General features: G+C 42.4%; 1 protein-coding gene across 3 annotated transcripts in view; it reads left to right on the forward strand.

Moving 5' to 3' along the window:
- Positions 1-21,880, forward strand: part of Fhit (fragile histidine triad diadenosine triphosphatase) — a 1,635,415-nt gene that overhangs the window by 434,686 nt on the left and 1,178,849 nt on the right. For 2 of the 3 annotated variants that reach the window (XM_045135946.1, XM_045135947.1), the window contains one exon: positions 7,264-7,355. The exons of the other annotated variant lie outside the window; for it this stretch is intronic. The gene's annotated coding sequence lies outside the window, so the exon portion shown is untranslated. The remainder of the gene's footprint in view (positions 1-7,263; positions 7,356-21,880) is intronic. 3 annotated transcript variants of the gene reach the window in all.

The raw sequence follows: 21,880 nt of genomic DNA on the forward strand, positions 1-21,880 counted from the left end.
TCACGGCTTTTTAAAAAAGTTTTGTTGGTAGAATCTTCTAGAGATGCTTTAGAGACTCTATCTCTAAAAATAGAGGTTGGAGAGATGGTTCAGTGGTTAATGCACTGGCCTACAGAGCCTAAGGATCCAGGTTTGGTTCTCCAGGACCCACATAAAGCCAGAGGTACACACAAAATGGTTCATACATCTAGAGTTCATTTGCAGTGGGAAGATGCCCTGGCGTGCACATTCTTTCTCTCTCTCTCCTCGCAGTTAAATAAATTTTTTTTAAAGTAAAAATAAGTGAAAGGAAATAAAGGCAGGCTTTGTCGGTTATAAGGTGAATGTTCTCGCTAGTGTATCTTTCAAACACAGGGATAAGTATTATTAGGTGAAACTGAGGTGAGGGCAGTTTCTTGCAGATTTTACATTTGTGCCCAGGAACTCAGCATAATTTCCAGCTCATATTAGATGCTTAACATGCAGTTTTATTAAATCCAGCCTTTCACTAGATAGTTTCTATTAACTTTCAGTCACAATGGAGAGGTGCTTATACTCCATGCTTCTGAATGACTGCATTTTGGAGGCAGAGGTAGGAGGAACCTTGGAAGTTAGAGACCAGCCTCAGAGTACATAGTGAATGCCAGGTCAGCATGGGCTAGCGTGAGACCCTACCTTGAAAAAAGACAAAAGAATAAACAACAACAAAAACCTACCAGAGTTTATGGGGGACATACATTCAAACTCAGGTCAGGCTTTGTGATATCCCTGGAAGTTTTCTTTCTACTCAGTATTAGTTGCTTTAGCCATTTGTGATCTTTGTGTTTCCATATGAATTTTGACGTAAGTATTTTTCTAGTTCTGTGAGCAATGTCATTAGAATAGGGGATTGTATTGAGTCTGTAGATCACTTCTAGCAATAGAGGCACTTTCCCAATATTCGTTCATCCATCAAGGAATGTGGGAGGCCTCTACACTATCTAGCATCTTCTCTGGTTTCTACGTCAGTGTTGTCAAGTTTGCATTGTCAAGGCACACCACGTCCTTTATTTGATGCACTGTTCCTTCTTTATGGCTTGTGGAACAATTTGAGAAGTGTTGGTATTTTATTTGCCTTAAAAGTTTGATTGGATTGAGTCACAAATCCATCTAGTCCTGGGATCTTCATTGTGGAGAGACTTTTAATTACCACTTCAATCCTGTTGCATTTTTAAACAATATTGGCTAAAACGCAGGCATTTCAGTTCATGATCATGGACTTTCCTGCAACTCCCCCTCACCCAGCCACGGGGTCTCCCTGTCAGAAGACCAAAGCATCTTCTTCACAATTCTAGGCTCTTTAAAGGATGGTCTCCTTGCTCTGGGGAAGAGCTTTTCATTGTCAATGACACAAATGAACTATCCTGCCTCATGCATGGTGGTGCAAACCTTTAACCCCGGCCCTTAGAGGTAGGAGGATCACAGTGACGTCAAGGCTAGCCTGGGACAACTACACAGTCAATTCCAGGACTGCCTGGGCTGGAGCAACACACTATGTCAAACAACTCAAATAAGGGAGAAGGGCGGGGGAAGAGAGAGTCTGATTCTAAGGTGAACTCACTTTTGAAACAGAGATTCCATTTGGCAGGAGGAAAACCTAACCTCCAGACCTGGCACACATAAGGTTAATGGCCAGCTTTCTACAAGGAGAGGAAGACAGAAGACAAAATTGTTATGTCTGTTGAAGTAACTAATCAAGCCTCCTGTTCATTGTCTTGATTTTAGAAAATTGCAAGAGGCATGTTCGAAAGGTTGAAAAGGTGTCTGTCCCGTGCTTTGGGCTGACTTTGTCTGCAAATGTGTGTTCCCTGTTCCTGTCTGTTAGTGGCTCCAGGCACAGGTAGCGGTGTGCTAAACACAATGGCTTATGCTAGTGTCCAGGGGTCCCCTGACAGAGGTCTCCTTGTCATTCCAAATAACAAACGGCTCTCGCTGCTGGCTGAGCTTGAATTCAACCCTACAGGCTGAGGAAGACTGGCATGACTTAGAGTAGGTCTCACTGACTGACTGCGGGGCTGGGCACAGTGGTAGAGGGCTCACCTAGCATGCAGGTCCTGGGCTTGATCTGTAGAATACAAACAAAGAACCAGCGAAAACTTATGTCAGCAAGTCAAGCATTGGAAAATAGTGTTGAATTTCAACCTTAAGAAACCGTGCACCTGTGACCAGCTTATAGACACTGCAGAGTGAACAGTAAATCCCGACCTGTTCCTTTCATCCCTCCTATTCCGTCTCCTTTATTTGATGCACAGAAAGAAAAAAAAAAAAATCATCATTTAATTTCTATGATCCAGAAATGAGCAGAGTATTTGCGAGTTTGGTTAGATTTTCTTCCAGCGTTGTTCATTCTTTAAAAAGAAAATAAGAACTTATTGATGAAACTAAATTCCCTCCTTTCATCTCTTGTCTTTTCTCTAATCCTCTGCTCTGCCTGATGCCATTATTCCTGCCCAGAATTCTCTACGGCAGTCTGAGGTGGGCATGGCCTGCCCAGGTTTTATATTCACATATGGATATAGATATGTGTATCTACAAGAATACTTAGTATAGTTTGTAAGTTTAGATTTGCCCTTTTCCACTAAGCAGATCTGTTAGCCAATCCAAGAACAATTGGTTACCCACCATGACTGTGTGGAACATCACATCAGGTTGTTTGCATCCGAATCTCTTAGACTTTGAGTTGCTCAGACAGTTGTTGGCCACTTTCCCCCCATAGCTCATGTAGCACCTTCCAGCACTAGATGAGCTAGTTATCTGAGGACTGGCTCTCCTCTGGATTCCAATCAGGTCTCTCCATGGTCTGTGCCAACATCCTATGGCGTTTTCAGCAGTAGGGTCTTACCATTAACCTCTGATGGGTAATCAAGTGCTCTGACAGAAGCCTGTCTTGTTTGTTTTGGGAGATCTAGTAGGTCTCTCTGATCAATAGCTTATTGTGGATGTAAACCATGTCCTGTTACAGGGAATCACAGGCCAGCCCCAAGGGAAAAGAAAAAAGAAAAAGCCAGAGAAGAAGAGAAACAGGGGAAATTTAAGGTTAGGTTTCATCTTCAGGGCCCTTCAATTCAGGTGATACCCTTAAGGTCCTCTTGAGGGTTCTACCTTTTAGTATGACTTCCAGGTTACAGGATTCTATGATACCAGTTCAATTTGGGTTCAGTTGCTTTTATTCACATTTAACTTTTGAAACATACGTATTGGTATATAAATAAAACCAGGACTGGAGAAGTGGCTTAGTGGCTAAAGGCCCTTGCTTGCAAAGCCTGATTTCCCAGTATTCACGCAAAGCCAGATGCACGAAGTGGCACATGTATCTGGAGTTCGTTTTCAGTGGTTGGGGGCCCTGGTATGCCCATACTTATTTTCTCTGTCTATCTCTTTCTCTGTCTGCCTCTCACGAATAAGTAAATAAGTAATTGCTTTTTTATCTTTTCAATTTTTTTATTAACAACTTCCATGATTAATGCCCTCCCTCCCCCCACTTTTCCCTTTGAAACTCCATTCTAAATAATTGTTTAATACAATTAATTCCTTTTAACAGCCATGTAGTGTTCAATACCATTAAGCAAATTAAGCCAATACCATTCTGTTACCAAAGTGCAGCAATGCCTGGAAGTGTATGAAAGTAACATGCAACACACACATTGTGATTTAAAGGAGGGTTGGGGGTGCACCCAAGTGCTCCCCGAACTGACTGTTCTTGCACCTTTTATTCAGTTTAAGGCAGTCAAAGCTGTGGGGAGTCTGAGCACGAGACAGGTCAAGAGCTCACGTCAGACCGGATCAGATTATGAGTCGTTTGTTTACATTTATGTTTATCAGGAAATCTTGGAGAAGCTGTGAGTTTCCTGTCTTCAAGAAGCTGCTCCCTTAGCCTGTGCCACGACTATCCTTATTCCATTCAGTCGGCCTGATTGAGACACCATTCCTCTTTCTGGGTGAATTTTTAGGTCATTTTTCAGGTTTTGTTATACTAAAAAAAGTGCTAAAATAACATTTTTATCATATACCTCCTGTGCTTATGTCCCTTGAGACAGCACATTTGCCAGGTAGGCTCACTGTGCATCGCTACGTAATATCACTTTGGACAATATAACAAAAGTGTTCCCTAGGATAATGCACCTGCTTCCACCTGATTGTGCTACTTCCCTCACATCTTGTACAACATTGAATTTTATGTCTTTTTTCACATTAGCTACTTGGATGGAACAAAAATGGATTTTTCTTATTTTAATTCCCATCTTGTTTATGTCTAGTGAGTCTGAGCTTCTTTCATATGTTCATGACCCATTGCTGTTTCTTGTTTGAATTACCATGCTTTCTCTTTGTGGTGTTTTTCTTTCTCTTTTAAAAAAATGTTTTCATTTTATTTACTGGTTTGAGAGAGAAAAAGGAAGAGGGAGAGGGAGAGAGAAGGAGAGAATGAATGTGTATGGATGTGCTAGGGCTTCCTGCTGCTACAAACACAGTCCACACACATGTGCCACTTTACACAGCTGGATTTATGTGGGTTTTGGGGAATCGATCCAGGGCCAGCAGGCTTTGCAAGCAAGTGCCTTTAACTGCTGAACCATCTTCCCAAGCCCTCTTTGTTTTTTTCTTGATTTTAGGAGGCTCCTTTTATGTTCTGGCTGCTCACTCCTTCTCTGTCAAATATGTTGCCAATATGTTTGGCAATTTAGGATGGTCATGATTAGTGCAGTTGAATTGCCTTGCCATCAAATTTAACTCTGTGTATTTCTGGCTCCAGCCTATTGCCTGGCATCTTGGGTCTGTTTTCAGAATTTGAAGCTTTGAGCCGGCTGTTCCCCACCATGCCCACATGACCCGGCTGCAGCTTTCTCAGGTTACTGCAGGAAACACCTCAATGTCCAATATCTAGTTATTCTCTCCAAAGGGCTAGAAAGACCATATGACAATGTAAGTCAGCTCTTCTTCCCCGCCCCCCCCCCCCCCCCCCCCCGGGAACTGTGGAATTGTTTAAGGTCTAAAGCACAAGTCCACAGGGCCCCTAAGGTCAGCACCCCTGGCGGCTGGCCCTTGCCTTCCGTCCCCCACCCCTCTCCCCTCACTGCTCCGGGCACACACTGGCTTCTTACCCGCACACCAACGTACTTCAACGCATCTGGATCTCCCTGCTTGGAAATTTCCTCATCCAGAGCCAGCGTTTTCCTGTCTCCTGCATCTCATTCAGGGTTTTCCTAAGATGTTCCCTCCCAGTGAGGTCGCTCCAGACTTTCTCGCTTAAAAATACCGCAGTCTTTGTAAACTTGCTGTGTTGTTTCCTAGGGCAACACTCAACATGTACCACACACTGGCTTGCTTACAACAGATTTTTTTGTTGTTGTTGTTTTATGACTCTCTTCCCCTCTGAGAATGAAGGCAGGAAGGAAGGCCATTGTGTTCAGAGTTGTAAAGAACACTGAGTGACGCAATAGGATCACAATAAATATTTATTGGATGGACAGTTCCAATGTCTTTAATTACAGCATTGAGCAGATCAAATGTGATGGCATGGACCAAAATAATTGTTTTTGTTTTGTTTTGTTTGCTTCTGTGTTTTGTTTTATAGTTGGATTTTTTTTAAAGAAAGGAAACAATAGTCTTTAAATAAAATTCTAGAGAATAAATGGGTGTTTGTGCTTGTGACATTTTGTTTCAAAAAAAAGGGTATATAGGGAAATGCAAAGAGAGAGGTCAGAGCTAGAGATGGCTCAGTGGTTAAGGTGCTTGCCTGTGAAGCCTAAGGATTCAGGTTCGATTCCCCAGGCCCCGCTATGCACATTCTCTCTCCATCTCCCTCTTTTCTTCCCTGCCTTCTTCCTCTCACAATAAATAAATAAATTATTTTAAATTGAAAAAAATGGGTGGAGATAAGAGCTCTGCTGATCAGCTGGGATGTCATTAAGCAACTTGTGGTAACGAAGTCTCTGGTCATCTTCTCCAGAAATACACAGAGTTAGAGCCAGAAATACACAGAGTTAAATTTGATGGCAAGGCAATTCAACTGCACTAATCATGACCATCCTAAATTGCCAAACATATTGGCAACATATTTGACAGAGAAGGAGTGAGCAGCCAGAACATAAAAGGAGCCTCCTAAAATCAAGAAAAAAACAAAGAGGGCTTGGGAAGATGGTTCAGCAGTTAAAGGTATCCATGTCGGAGCTACCCCGGCATGTAAGGTGGCCATGGGGTCTCGTTTGGCCCAACCTGTGTCAGCTACTCTAACATGGTACTCTACCCATATTTAGAAAAATGTGTCCTGGTGCTGGGGATATGGCTCAGCAGCTAAGAACACTTGCTAAGCTCGCATGAAGACCTGAGTTCAATTCCCAGCACCTACATAAAAGAAGAAATGCCTGCATGGCTGAATGTGTTTGTAACCCTACTGCCGGGTGAGAGGGAGAGAGAGGATTGCGGGGGCTCGCCAGTCCATCAGTGTAACTGGAAAAACACACAAGCAAATAAGCAGTGGGGACTCCCAGCTCAGTGACGGCCTCTGTCTCAGAGAAGTAAGGCAGAAGAGCAATAATAATTAAAAAAAAGGTACTGGATATTTTTCCCTGGTCTCCACATTGCATGCCTATGGGGTGCAAGCATCTGCACACACCCTCCTCCCCTTCCTCTGGCTCCTCTTCCAGCTACCTCTTCCGCAATGGTCCCTGAGCCTTGCAGTGTGTGACAGAGATGTTTTCATTAGTGCTGAACACTCAGCTCTCACTTCTTCTCCACATAAAGATGAGTTTTGAGTCACCCCAGAGGTGACCGCCATCTGAAAAGAAAAGCTTCTCTAACCAAAAGCGAGAGTAGCATTAATATATGGGCTTAAACATAAGTATTCAGAGGACAGTTTGGTGGGCAGAATATATTCATTTAGGAGGACGATAGCTGTAGTTCCATAGGGCACCTGTCCTCCCCAACCCCGGGCTTTTGGTTAGAGTTTCAGTACTAGGCATAATTCCCTGCCATGGAGGGAAGAGTTGGTTTCCCCCATAACAGATACACCCCCCATGGCACTAGTTGGTACATCTGATCTGGCTGGCCGTCCACAAGGCTTGCAGAAGCCCCTGCTAGAAAAAACCACGGATGACTTTTCTCCCCGATCAGGCTGCAAAGCTCTTCCCAGGTCATGGTGGCTAGTCCACAGGGAGGACTTTTCCAGCTCAGCTCAGTGTGCTTGGTGCCTCTGTGCCCAGAAGCCATCCATTTGCTGCTGACTGACAATCTGCATGTCTTGCTTAGGTGTCCTGGGACAGCCTGCTGCACCCTGTCACCTGCAGAAGCTCTGCTCGCCCCGCCCCGAGATCTCCGTGGAGGGAGCACGCAGCTGAGAGGTAGCTTTTGCTGAGTTTTCATGGTTTTCAAAGAGTGGCGTAAGGGGCCTGCTGTAGGCATCCTAGTTATAGTAACACTAATAGTATTGGTATTCCTGGTGCATATAATAGAACTTTAAAATATATTTTTTATTTATTTACATGAGAGAATGAGAAAAGGGGGGAATGAAAAAGAGAGAGAGAGAAAGAGAGAGAATTGGTGTGCCAGGGCCTCTATCCACTGCAAACAAACTTCAGATGCATGTGCCACCTTGTGCATCTGGCTTTATGTGGGTATTGGGGAATCGAACCTGTGTTCTTTGGCTTTGCAGGCAAGCGCCTTAACCACTAAGCCATCTCTCCAGCCCCAAAGAGAACTTTTAAAAGGGTAAAAATTTCAGAGCTAGGTTCCCTTGGAGAATGTGCCCTCTCTTTACTTCTATTTGTAGCTGCCATTTTAAATTGGAATATAAATATTGTGTCAGTTAAATAAGAGTGATGACTTCACTTTCGGTAAGAAAGCACTACCTTCATTGTGCATGAAGTGCCACTTAGCTATTTCCTGATTGACATATTGTTCTCCCCCACTAGATGGTTACACATATTCAATAAGGTTTATCTTCAAAAAATGAGGTTGAACAGTTACAAAGTCAAGTTGGCATGTCTCTCATGTCTTTGTGATGATGATGGGATTGAAATGATATGAACAGTGAGTGGCAGGAGACCTTGTCAAAAGAACAAAGGTCTTGAAGGGTATGGGGTTGGTCCTGGGCAAGGGACATCCTGGTGTCATAAAATAGACACTGAAAGATTGTGTCAAGAGGATTGAAGACCAAGTAGAGGCATCTCTTCCTTTTATTATTTTTATTTTATTTGTGTGTGTGTGTGTGTGTGTGTGTGTGTGTGTGTGCACGCGCGTGCGCCCCAGACTAGGTTGCTGCTATAAATGAATGCCCAGGCAGTCTGATCTGGTGTTTGGGGAATTGAACCCAGGTGCACAGGCTTTGTAAGCAAGAGCTTTTAACCACCGAGCCATCTCCCAGCTTCTCTTCCTTCTATACTAAAGAGGTTTCACGGAGTAAATCAAATGCATTTTATTTATTTACTTGGAGAAAGAGATGAGCAGACCAGGTAAATTCCAGATGCATGTGCCACTTTGTGCATCTGGTTCATGTGGGAACTGGAGAATGGTCCAGCAGGCATTGCACGTGCCTTTAGCTACTGAGCCAGCCCTTCAGCGGATGTGTATTTTCTCCAGTCACAGTAATGGAGGCTCAGTAACAATCCTCTGAAAGATGGCGCCTTTCAGACCAATGGGCATCGGCATAGGCTTTCTAACCACCCCATGATTAGGCAGGCCATAGAAACTTGAACCCTTTTCCTCAAATCCAGCATAAAACCGAGCTGTGTCACGCCATAACTTTCTCCTAATGTACTGTCTGAGAGCTAGTCATACAGAAATTCTCGGACCTCCCACCTGGTCTGCTAGTAGGTCATAAACCCCCATTCCCGAAAGTGTGTCAGCGTCCAAACCCAAGTATTCTATATCTCTGAATAATTCCTGCAGCAGTTTCAATGAGGCAGGTGGAGAGAGATCTGAGACCACACAGAAAAGGGAAAATAATGTGAGTAAGTTCCACGTGGATAATCTTTGGAGGGATGATCAATAAACACATCATTACTTGTGAGATGAAGTGCTGCCAGCCGAGGAGCCAGAGCCGCGGATATTTCATCACTGCGTTTTAATCCGCGCTGTGACTCCAGTCTTCTGTGGTTGGCAGGATGATTGAGGAAGCTCCAGGACTAGCTTCTGTTTCTTCTCCTTCTTCCTCTTCTTCTTCTCCTCCTCCTTCTTCTTTATCCTCCTGCCCTCCTGCTGACTGGTGCCATCTGCCATTTGGCCTTTTCCAGAGGAAGAAGCTGTTTCTTTTTAAAAAAAATAATTTTGGGGCTGGAGAGATGTCTTAGTGGTTAAAGTGCTTGTCAGCAAAGCCAAACGACCCAGGTTCGATCCCCCAGAGCCCTCATGAAACCTAATACACAAAGTAGAGCATGCGTCTTAAGTTTATTTGCAGTGGCTAGAGGCACTGGCACCCCCATTCTCTCTCTCTCCCTTTCTCTCTCTTCCTTTTTCTCCCTCTCTCAACATAAATAACTAAGTGAAATATTTTGAAAATATTCTGGGCTGGAAAGACTGCTCAGTGGTGAAGGCACTTATTGCAAAGCCTGATGACCTGGGCTCAGCTCCCCCGGTACTCGGGGAAGCCAGAGGCAGAAAGTGGCACAAGGGTCGAGTTCATTTACAGTGACAAGAGCTCCTGGTGTTCCCATACTTCCTCCCTCTCTCCTTGCAAATAACTAGACAAATGGAACCCTTGACAAAAATAATTGCTATTTTGTTTTATCTAAGAGAGAGAAGGGAGGGAGAGATAGATAGATGATAGATAGATGTTAGATTGATAGATAGATGATAGTCAGATAGATGACAGATAGATAGACCCTTAGGCAGAGAGAGAATGGGAACATAGGGCTTCTCGCTTCTGCAAACGAACTTCAGATCCCGTGTTCCACTTTGTTCATCTGGATTTATGTGGGTATGGGGGAACTGAACCTGGGCTGTCAGGTTTTGCAAGAAAGGACCTTTAGCCATTGAGCCCTTTCCCAGCTCATGACTTCTGCTTCTTTTTGAAGCTAAACCCACATATTGATAGATGAGATAATGGATGGAGGTGAAGTATTTGGAGGAGTTGGGAAATGCAAAGGAATGTTTCCTATGTGTTTTTAACCATCTCCACTTCCATTATGGTAAGCAAGCTCTACTGGGTCTGACATTCCCACACATGTCTGTCAACTGTAATAGGCTCCTCCTCCCCCCTACCCCCTGACCTAGGCACACAAAGGAGTAAAAATGAGTGGGCAGATTCTTGGCAGAATTAATATTCAAGACTCTGCCAGTGCGGAATGAGTTACTGTTTACAGCACTTTAGGCTAGGGGCAGGATGAAGCGACTGTCCGCTGGGTTGGCTAACCTCCCATGGACAACTGCCTTTCAGATTTGCACAACAGTATTCAGAGCTGTAACCACCACTGGAACCTAAGTTTAGAATCCTAGTAAGGAGAGAAGCAGAGAGGCAAGCTCCTAAATCTACCTAAACAGTTCTCAGAGAGTTGGAGAGATGTCTTAGCAGCTAAGGCACTTGCCTACAAAGCTAAAGGACCCAGGTTTAATTCCCCAGTACACCTGTAAGCCAGATGCACAAGGTGGTACATGTGTCTGGAGTTCGTTTGCAGTGGCTGGAGGCCCTGGTGTGCCTATACTCATTTATATTCTTTCTCTCTCTCTCGCAAATAAATAAGCAAAACATTTATTAAAAGATTTTTAAAATTCTCAGATTTTTGGCTAATACCTGATCCATGTATACAAGAACAGATAAACAGTTAAAAATGAAAAAAGAAAAAAAAAACTAACCTGAGATTTTGTTTGGGCTGCCATTAAAGATTGTTTTCATTTCCACTATAACTGAATTACTTGCCTATTAAAACTAATAACTCAATATTCCTCAGAGAACTAAAACAGAATTCACACTGTTCACACTATAGCATTGATACCTATATGTGTCCGTAACACAGACCCAAATTTTATGACACACTAAAAAAAAGTGTGAGCAACTTTTGTGAGAAAAATCTATTATCTGACCGACTGATGTCAGGATGACCCGAATGTGGGAGTTGATAGATGAAAAGCTACTCTAACCACACTGCATGAAGTAGAGGAGAGTAAGTTCAAACTAGACAAGCGGGTAGTGCAGGGAAAGGCTAAAAGAAACTAGTAGAAATTCCTGTGCCAATTGCTGCAGCGTTTTTGACATAGAAATGCACTGAGTGGGCCAACCACAGTTGGAGGTGACCAAGAAAAGTGTCCGTGAGCCCGAGGTAAATCCATAGCTATCTAATTTCTGCAGCACAGAAAGAAAAGTTATTTCAACATTCGCAGAGAGAAAAATGAGCCATCCCTCACGGAACTGTACGGCAAAAATTAATATGTGTAGCAGACATGGAATTGGGGAGAAGAGGAAGAGAATCAGAGAAAAGTGCCTGAGGCTGGGACATGATGGCACAGCGGATGACGTGCTTGCTATATGACTGTAGAAACGGGATTTGGGATGGCCAGAACCAACACTGAAGTCAGACAAGGTAGCGTGTGAATTCGTCATCCCAGCAAACCCAGTGCGCGTGGGAGGCAGAGGCAGGATGGTCTCCAGAGTTCACAAGCCGGCTAGCCCGGCACGCAGCGCTCAACAAGAAGACACCCGATGTCAAACATGCATCCACATACATATGCACACACACACAAAAGGGTGTGTGGAAAAATAATAGTTGTGTTTTCAAATGTGGCCAAATACATAATTGTACAAATTTTAAAAATTAGAAAACACAAACACCAAATAGGTTTTTAAAAAAATGTTTATTTGCAAGGAAAGAGAGAGAAAGAGGAGGGGGAGAGAGAGAGAATGAGAGAGGGGTAATGGGCACACCAGGGTCTCTAGCCACTGCAAACCAACTCCAGACATGTGCCACTGGCTTTTCGTGGGTACTGGAACATTGAACCTGAGTTGTTAGGCTTTTTTATAGGCTTTTTTTTTTTTTTTTTTTTTTATACAAGTGACTTAACTACTGAGAAATCTCTGCAGCCCAATTTTAATGTTTTTTTTTTGTTTTTTTTTTTTTTTTGGTTTTTCGAGGTAGGGTCTCACTCTGGTCCAGGCTGACCTGGAATTAACTCTGTAGTCTCAGGGTGGCCTTGAACTCATGGCAATCTTCCTACCTCTGCCTCCCGAGTGCTGGGATTAAAGGCGTGCGCCACCACGCCCGGCTTTAATGTGTTTTTTTTTAAGCAAGGTCTTGTTATGTAGCCCAGGCTATCCTTGAATGTATAATCCCCCCACCTCCCCCTCCCAAGTGCACATGTGTGCCCTCAAACCTGGCATAAATGGGACAAATTTGGAGAAAAATGTACCTCTGCTCCAAGAGGAAAAAAAATCTTAAGAAAAATGGTCCAATACCTTTTTGGGAACAATACTTCAAATGAGCACTGGCTTTTTAGCAGAAGCTGGAGAGATGGCTCAGCAGTTAAGGTGCTTGCCTGCAAACCTAATGAACTGAGTTTGGTTCCCCACTACTCACATAAAGCCAGACGTACAAAAGTGTGCATGCATCTGGAGTTTGTTTGCAGTAGCTAGAGGCCCTGGCATACCCATTCTCTATCTGTCTCTCTCTGTTTTCAAATAAATAAATAATAAATAAGTATGAAATGATGTTTTGAAAGTTGGTTGGAGGAGGCAGCCAGAAAACAGGGGAACCCAATGATTCAAAATTCTTTGCATAAAGTGTCCTTCAAGAATGAAAAGAATAAAACAAAGAAAAAGAAAAATATATAAGAATGAAAAGAAGGGCAGGAGATATGGCTTAGTGGTTAAGGTACTTACATGCAAAGTCTAACAACCCTGCTGTGATCCCCAGTGCCCACGTAAAGCCAGATGCACAGAGTGGCACATGCATCCGGGGTTTGTTGACCATGGCCGGGGACCCTGGGGTGCCATTGCCTCTCCCTCTCTTTCTCTCTCCCATCTCTGCTTACAAATAAGTAAATATATAAAATATTAATTTAAAAAATGAAGAGAAAGTTTCAAAAGAACCCAAAAAGACCATGGCTGGCAGACCTGCACCGCAATATGCTAAAGGAAGTTTCTCAGGTTGAAGTGAGGTAACACCAGAGGGAATCTGAAATGTTTAAGAAGGAATGAAAAATATCAGAATTACAAACATAAAAAACCTTTTTCCATATTTAAGTCTTCAAAATAGCTCTGATTAGAACAAAAATTATAACATCATCCCATGGCATTTATAATGTAATATGTGTAGATGTAATACATATAAAAATTACATCATGAAGAATATGAGGCATGGTAAATGGACTTATGTAGGTGGAAGTTTTTCAAATTTTATGGGAAGTAGTATAAAGCTAATTCTCTAAGAATATTGTAAAAGATTAAGAATGTCTTTAAATCCCCTACTGATGCTCATGCAGACAGCCCTAATTAAACTCAACAGGTCACACAAATATGCAAGAAAAAAAAGACATCAAAGTAGAAAAGGAACTTGGGAAAAAGAAGGGGAACAACCAATCTAAAAGAAGACAGCATAGATAAGATAGAATCTCACTTTCTAGGGCTGGAGACATGGCTTAGCAGTTAAGGTGATTGCCTGCAAAGCCTAAGGATCCAGTTTCAATCCCCCAGTACCCATGTAAGCCAGATGCACAATGTGAGACATGCATCTGGAGTTCATTTACAGTGGCTGTAGGCCCTGGTGCATCCATTCTTTCTCTCACTCTGTCTGCCTCTCTCCAATAAATAAGTGAAAATTTAAACAAATATGTAAATTAAAAGAGTCTCACTTTCTAAAAATTTCACAAAGCGCCTTGCATGGCGCTGCATGTTTTTAATCCCAGCACTCAGGAAGCAGAGGCAGGAGGACTGCTGGGAGTTTGAGGCCAGTCTGGGACTACAGAGTGAGTGCCAGGTCAGCCTGGGCTAAAGTGAGTTCCTACCTCCAGGAAAAAAAGAAAGATACAAAGATATTGCAGGAACAAAAAACAGGAATGAGAAACAGACAAGCAAACAAACCAATAAAAAAATGGTACCATTAAAAATGTAGTTATTCTAGTGATTTTATCAAGTACTAATGGATCATATGCATTCTAATTAAAAGAAAAAGATATCAGGGGCTGGAGAGTTGGCTTAGTGGTTAAGCACTTGCCTGTGAAGCCTAAGGACCCTGCTTCAAGGCTCAGTTCCCCAGTACCCACATTAACCAGATGCACAAGGGGTGCATGTGTCTGGAGTTCATTTGCAATAGCTGGAGGCCTTGGTGCACCCATTCTCTCTCTCTCTCTGTCTGTCACTCTCAAATAAATAAACAAAAATGAAAAAAAATTTATAAAAGACAAAGATATCAGAATATATTCAGATGTCATGAACAACTACATTCCATATAGCGATAACCTTTAAATATGAAGGTACACACAGGTTTAAAGTAAACTGGTGGAAAAGGCCATGCAATGAAAACAATATAGGATGTCTAGAGTGGCTGTCTTTAATATAACACACATTGAACTTTAGGACAAGAAATATTAGGAAAGATTTAGCAGAATACTTTACAAAAATAAAAGAGTTGTTGAATTAAGAAAACAGAATTAGGGCTGGAGAGATGGCTTAGCGGTTAAGCGCTTGCCTGTGAAGCCTAAGGACCCCGGTTCGAGGCTCGGTTCCCCAGGTCCCACGTTAGCCAGATGCACAAGGGGGTGCACGTGTCTGGAGTTCGTTGGCAGTGGCTGGAAGCCCTGGCGCGCCCATTCTCTCTCTCTCCCTCTATCTGTCTTTCTCTCTGTGTCTGTCACTCTCAAATAAATAAATAAATAATGAACAAAAAAAAATTTAAAAAAAAAAAAAGAAAACAGAATTATTCAGGGATGTGTACCTGATAACATTTCCAGTGAAATCACCTGATGTGTCTATGAGTGTAGGGTTTTCTGAGGAGTGCCTCAATCATCGTCAAGTGACATAAGTGGCTCATCACTTTAAGGAACAACCAGTTAGTAAAATCATGAGACGAAAACTCAACACAAGTGAAAAAAAAAAAAAAAAGAGTAATTGGATGGTGTAGAGTTGTTGCTAATTTTGCTTATTTCATTTCAATGTCTTTAAAAAATATTTTTAATTTTTTAATTTTATTAATTTTTTTGCAAGCAGAGAGACAGGGAAAAAAAGACACACAGAGAGAAACAAGGGATGTATCAGGGCCTCCAGCCACTGAAAATTAACTCCAGATGCATGCGCCACTCTGCGTCTGGCTGGATATGGGTAGTGGGGAATCAAACCCAGGTCATTGAACTGAGAATGCAAGCACCTTAATCGCTGAGCCATCTCTCCAGACCTCGATGTCTTTTGAAAAATATTTTTATTTTTATTCATTCATTTGAGAGATAGATACAGAAATAGGCAGGGAGAGAGAGAGAAAGAGCGAGAGAGAGAGAGAGAAAGAGAGAGAATGGGCATTCCAGGGCCTCCAGGCACTGTAAACAAACTCCAGATGCATGTGCCTCCTTGTGCATCTGGCTTACGTGGGTTCTGGGGAATTGAACCAAGGTCCTTTGGCTTTGCAGGAAAGCTCTTTAACTGCTAAACCATCTCTCCAGGCCCCTCAATGTCTTTTGATATATATTTTCCTCACTTAATATAGGTATGTTTGAGCATACCCAGCAATTCAAGACCAAGGTGAATACCTCCACAATTTAATCCTTCATACTTAATGAGCATGTCCCAGAAAAACTGTTAAGTCCATTCTGGTGGGTGCCCTTACCATATTCCCTGTTGAACATTTCAGACCCAGCCTCACTTACAATAGCTATATAAGTTCTCAGTATTTGCAGTATTTATCAGGTGAGCAGTCCATGACTGAGGAGTTTTGTTATGTCGACTGAGGTCATTAAACCCATGCACAGCATAGTCAGTCTTCAAAGCCAAGATTGTCTATCTAAAGCCCCCCTTACTGAGCCACACCATCTGTGTATTAGGGTATGCATTGGAGCACCCTCCCCTGGAGACAAATGCACACTTCAATGTGTATTTGGTTGCGTTCTGGCTGTGGTCAATGGCTGGGATACACGAGAATACCATTTCAGGGGTGGGGGGGGACACTAAACAATCAACTTGAAAATTATACATGTACACTGATGCATCACTGCATTCCCACACATTTATAGTGAGAATGCAGGGACTGTGGACAGCATCTATGTGTTTGAATTTTACATCTGAGTAACACAAATGCATTCATTTCTTAAGTAATCAACATTTAGACTTTTCTAAGGGGACTAAGTATGAAATACTATTCTGGCTGATTTTATAAATGTTCTCTGTAACTCACCATAAAAGTAAAAGGAAGCTTTTATTGTCCCTTTTTATAGTAAGGACATTGGAGCTTTCAGATTTGGTCATTTTTTGAATAAGATGCTAATAAATGCTTTTTTTCTTATCTGTGATATGTGGCCCAAGCAATAAATTATAACTTCACTGTCCTTGCTTAAGAACTGTTCTGATATTTATTATTGTTGCTGTTATTTATGTTGTTATTATTATGCTCATATGAGTGTTTGAGAAACTGTAGTTCAGAACCAAGTGACACACACCTTTTGCCATTGCTTTCATAGCATCTAGTTGACAGGTCTCCACTTCATCTGTGCCTTAGAGCCAACAGTAAATAAAGTTTATGCATATAAAATCAGGAAACAAGTTTGCTACCCCTTGTGATTAGTGAGGTTGCAAGTATACATGGAAGATAAAAATTCGCTGAATTCAGGTGGGAAGAACAAAGAGGGGACACAGGAAATTTCAGGTTCTTGTAATGGGAAATGTTAAACATGTCAGAAATTTCTGGTGTGATCACGAGATTTCTTCCTGTTTCTGAAATAAAGGTGAGACCGAGGCAAGGAGACACTCACTTGCAGTGCCAGTACTCAGGTGGCAAGACAGGGTGACAGTGAGTTTGAGTCCAGCCTGAGTTACAGAATGAGTTTCTGGTCAGCCTGAGCTACATAGTAAGGCCTTGTCTCAAAAAACTGGAAATTTCCAATCTGAGACTGGATAGGATTAAATAATGGAACTATATTTTGCATACATGTTATGCCACTGTTTTCCTTCCATTCTAACCTTGATATAAGTTTATGGCAGAAATCTCAGGAGAGTCGGGCTGTCTTAACTCTAATTCTGTCATCAGAACTGTGGGTCAACTAGCTTCAATTTAAGTGCTCCTCCATTGCCAGTGACTGGGAGGAAGTTGCCAAATCTTCCTTGTGCACAGTAGGTGTTATTGCCCGTGTTTCCCAGAGTAGGAACCTGAGCTCAAGAGAAGGGACACTAAAATAGAAATAAAAAATAAAAATAATTTAAAAAAAAAAGAGAAGGGACACGATCTGACCAAAGGTCACGCCTAAATGTTTCACTGAGAATTTGAATGCTTTTGTCACAAAAGTCTCTATTTTTCCAGTATACTAAACTTCTAAATTATTGATAAAGTAATGATGTTTAATAGAATAATTCCCATTTATAAAGCGGTCGCTGTGGAAAAAAACGCGCACATCCCAGAACTCAATTCATTCATTGGGAAGTCACTGGAGAAATCACGGGTCAGAAAGTGCCACTTAACCCTGGACAGCACCAGAGGCCCTTAAAATGCCTGTGTGGTTTATGTTTGTGCTGTGTTTAGTTATTTATTTCCAAGGAGAGAGAGAGAGAGAGAGAGGGAGAGAGAGAAAGAGGGAGAGAGAGGGAGAGAGAGGGAGAGCGGAGACAGAGAGCAATGGAGAGGGAGAGGAACTGGCATGCTCAGGTCTTTTGCCACCACTAACAAGCTCCAGATACGCGTGCCACTTTATGCATCTGGGTTTACATGGGTACTGGAGAATGACGCCTGAGCCGGCAGACTTTGCTAGGAAGTGCCTCTTAACTACTGAGCCATCTCCCCAGCCTTGTGTTCTATTTTTTTCAAAAAAGGAATGTTTTCACCAGGACTTAAGGACTTAGACAAAGTTGAGGTTACTGGGGCTTTTCAAGGACAGCTTGATCTAATGAATGTTGAACTATTCTTCAACTTTCTTCTTGTAAGTGAAAAGGCCTCCCAAAGCTTTCCACTAACATGTACTGCTCTCCTGCCAGTTTGAACTGAGTAAATTGTCAGTCTGTTGATCACTGTACACACAGTACATGCTCATTAAACCATGCACCGTGGGTTTCTTCTGGTTGTCAGACTGTTTAATTGAAAATATGTGTAGTGTCTCCCATATGGGAAAGAGGCAGGAATCAAAGGGCTGAGGAGTTTCGGCTTAATATTTGTGTTGGCTTTTAAGCACAGCCAGAGATTGTTTTGTTTTCCAGTTTTGATTAAAGGACTTTTCCTTCAGAGTTTTTGTTGTTTATAACACAAAGACTAATTATGGTGGAATTTCTTTTATAAGAGCATTAACTAAATCATTTTCAAGTGGATGAGAGCTGAGGGGAAGATGATTTTTGGTGCTGTAACTTTAAGTCCAGTTTGGGGGTGTTGGGGAAACTGGGAATGAAGAGATCCCAGGAGACCTAGTTCTACAGACATCTGCTTCCAAGAGGGCAGCCTGCAGGCTTAGGTCTTGACATAACCTCAGCATGTGGGTTGATCCTTTTCAGGAGCCCATACTCTTCTTTTGCTAGTGGTTTTGAGCCTGGGTGGTACAAATACCAATGCCCAGGTCCACCCCAGGCTGAGAGACGATCAGCATCTTTGGGACAGCGTGAGTGTGTATGAAAGCTCTGCAGGTGATTATAATGTAAGCCACGGTTGTGAGAGATTTTTATGGGCCAGTAACTCAAGTGAACATGTATGTCACCAGCAGATCATGCACCACGCATACCAGGCTCTCTTCCCTGCAGGTTGATGCCTCTGGGGTTTCAGGCGGCTTGAAAACCCAAGGTTCAGGGCTATTCCTAGATCTATTGCATAAGAGAAGGGGCTGTAGCCCAAGCACCTCTATTTCTTTTAATTAATTATGAACTTTACTGTAAGAACATATCTTAGATTGGTCATATTCGCAGCTCTTCCCCTCCCCCCCATTCCACTGAGGGCCGTCCTCAGCGAATGCCCCAGTCCGGCTCTGGGTGTGGGGGCGAGGACAGTGCCTCAGGATACCCTTTCCACCCTGTGGTTCTTACAGTCTTTCTGCCCCTCCTCCCACAACGTGCAAAACTCATCAAAGCAGAAATTCAGAGGATGTAGAGAGTTTAACACGAAAGGAAATTTATAATGCCTACCAAGATTTGCCTTATACAATGCCTCCCAAGAAATGATTTACACGTGCCTACCAAGGCTCAGGAATCTCTATTTTTAACAAGCACTATAAGACGATTCTTAGCACCCTGAGAATGAGGGAGGGAGGGAGAGGCGGAGAGAGAGGGAGGGAGAGATGGAGAGGGAGGGCCTGCCTTTTCTGTCAAAGGGTGGAAAATGGAAAATCAGTTCTGTAAGATGGCATTCTATGGGAAGCCCCCCTTCCTAAGTCAGCTGCTTTGAGACCAGAAAAGTCAACAATCCTTCGAATTAAAGTGGTCTTTTTAGGTTCCCCTGGACGCTGTGCTGCTTCCACATTTTAGCCAGTTGCGTGCGTGTGAGGTGGAGCTCTGACCAACCAGAGACAACAGGACCCTAGAGTTAGAAAGAAACCCGGCCCACATCCCAGCCAGCCGGGTCTTGCTTGTCTGAGCAAGCCTCCTTCTGCAGAAGTAAACGTTGTCTTGCTGATGCGCTTTGAATTGTGTGGTCATCTGTGCACCCAAACCATTCTAGCAGCACTGAGCATTGTGAACTGAATTGGCTAAGCTAGATGGTCTTATAAGGAGAGTGCAGTAGAATCTCAGAAGGTTCAGAAGAGTGTACAAGCCACACTTGTACATTGATTATCCTTTTACTTTTTGGCAGTAGAGATTTGGGTACATTTACTTTGGGTTTAACTGGAACCATGTTTCTAATCTTTATGTGGGGCAAAATCCCCACTATTGAGTGCCATACAGGTGCAGAAAAATTATTTTGATTTTAATGCATACAGAAATTGCAAAACCAAAACAATTTGTTGTTTAATGAAATTTTAGCAAAATGTAACAGTATTCTGTTGTTGTTAACAACTAAATTATTTTTTAGTATTTTATTTTTATTTATTTATTTGAGAGAAAGAGGCAGAGAGGGAGAGAGGATGGGTGCACCAGGGCCTCTAACTGCTGCAAATGAACTCCAGAGGCATGTGCCACCTTATGCATCTGGCTTATGTGGGTTTGGGGGAGTCAAACCTGGGTCCTTTGGCTTTGCAGTCAAGCACCTTAGCCTCTAAGCCACCTCCCCAGCCCAATTAACAACTAAATTTAATCATAATTAAAACATCGACTTTTAGGAGCATTTTACAAGTTACCTTATTTTCAATTCTGGAGAATTTCTGAAAACATGTGATGATTATGGAGAAAGCTGGATCGATTTGGAAATTAAATTAACTAAATTATAGGTAAGCACACAATTTCAAATGCAAAAGTATCAAAATGTTTTCAAAGATTTCCCATGTGAAAACTGTATAGTGTAATCTGATAAGACACCTGAGCCTTCAAGAAAAAAGAGTGCATTAAACTGGGGAAGGTCATGCAAGAGCCTCTAGTACAGGGTCCAGCCTGCAGCCCGTAGGCTCCAAGCACTCCTGCGCCGCTATGAAGAGACCCAGAGCATTTGTAGATAATGATGCCATGGCCGGAAGTCAAAAGGTTGGATACCCCTGCTCAAAGATACTTGTTGAAATCAAAGGATACTTGGGAAAAGAACAGGACCTACAATGGAGCCACCTCCAAAAGCAGTGTGGAGAAAGGGATGGATATGAGCAAAGTACAGTGATAGACATGCATGAAAATGTCGTTGTGAAATCCGCAATTTCCTATGGTAACTAAGAACATGGGTGAATAAAGGATCCTTAATTGTCCTGGGCTCTACTCTCACTGATAAGGTTATCAAGATACATGCAGAAATGACCTGCAAAAGATGCAGTTAAAGTTAAGTTTAACATTATTTTTAACCCTCTTTCATCTAATAAAGCCACAGAGATAAAGTTATTTAGTCACAAAGATAAGAGATTAATATTATTTATTTATTTGTGAGAAAAAATTATTATTTAAAATTCCATCACTTGCATCAGATTTGATCCTATTATGAACCAAGAGAGACACAGTGAAATGCATACTCTTCCTCTTATTCAGGAAATTATCTCTCTACAACTATACCCATGGTATGAAACAGAACACAATTAAAATAGAGGAAATGGCTGTCACTGGAAATTTAGTTCACTGAAACCAACCCATGGCCAGAGCTAAGTATGTCATTTTTTAATTCTCCACGCTCTGTCCATAATGATGGCAAATGGGAGTCCCAGTCTCAGGATTCACCTGATTCACAGGTCATGGTTCCTGCTCCTGAAGTCTTCATTAATCTCTTAGTAAAGCTGTTTTTCCTTCAGTTACTTCCTCATTGCTGGAACAAAATTCTGACCAGAAGCAGCCTAAATCAGGACAAGGCTTCTTTTGAGTTTGCAGTTTTAGAGTAAGTCTCCCATGGCAGCAGAAGATTGGCAGGAGCAGGCAGGCAGGGTCATGTCACCCTATGAGCAGAGAGGAAGCAGAGTGCTGAGTGCTGAGTGTCAGCTAGCTTTCTCCCTTTCACGTGGCCCAGGATTCAGCCCAGGGGAAGGGGCTGCCCACGGTTGGGACAGGTCCTCCCAACTAATCCAGAAAATACCTCACAGACATGCCTGCAGGTTTGTTTCTGCTATGACGGTGATTCCAGATCCTGTCCAGGTATTGCCAGGTTCTTACCTTAGAATTTTTTTTTTTTATCATCCTTAAGTTTAATTTGTAAAATTGTCTTGAATTCTT

The sequence above is a fragment of the Jaculus jaculus genome, chromosome 16 (assembly GCF_020740685.1).
Source record: "Jaculus jaculus isolate mJacJac1 chromosome 16, mJacJac1.mat.Y.cur, whole genome shotgun sequence".
Taxonomy (NCBI): domain Eukaryota; kingdom Metazoa; phylum Chordata; class Mammalia; order Rodentia; family Dipodidae; genus Jaculus; species Jaculus jaculus.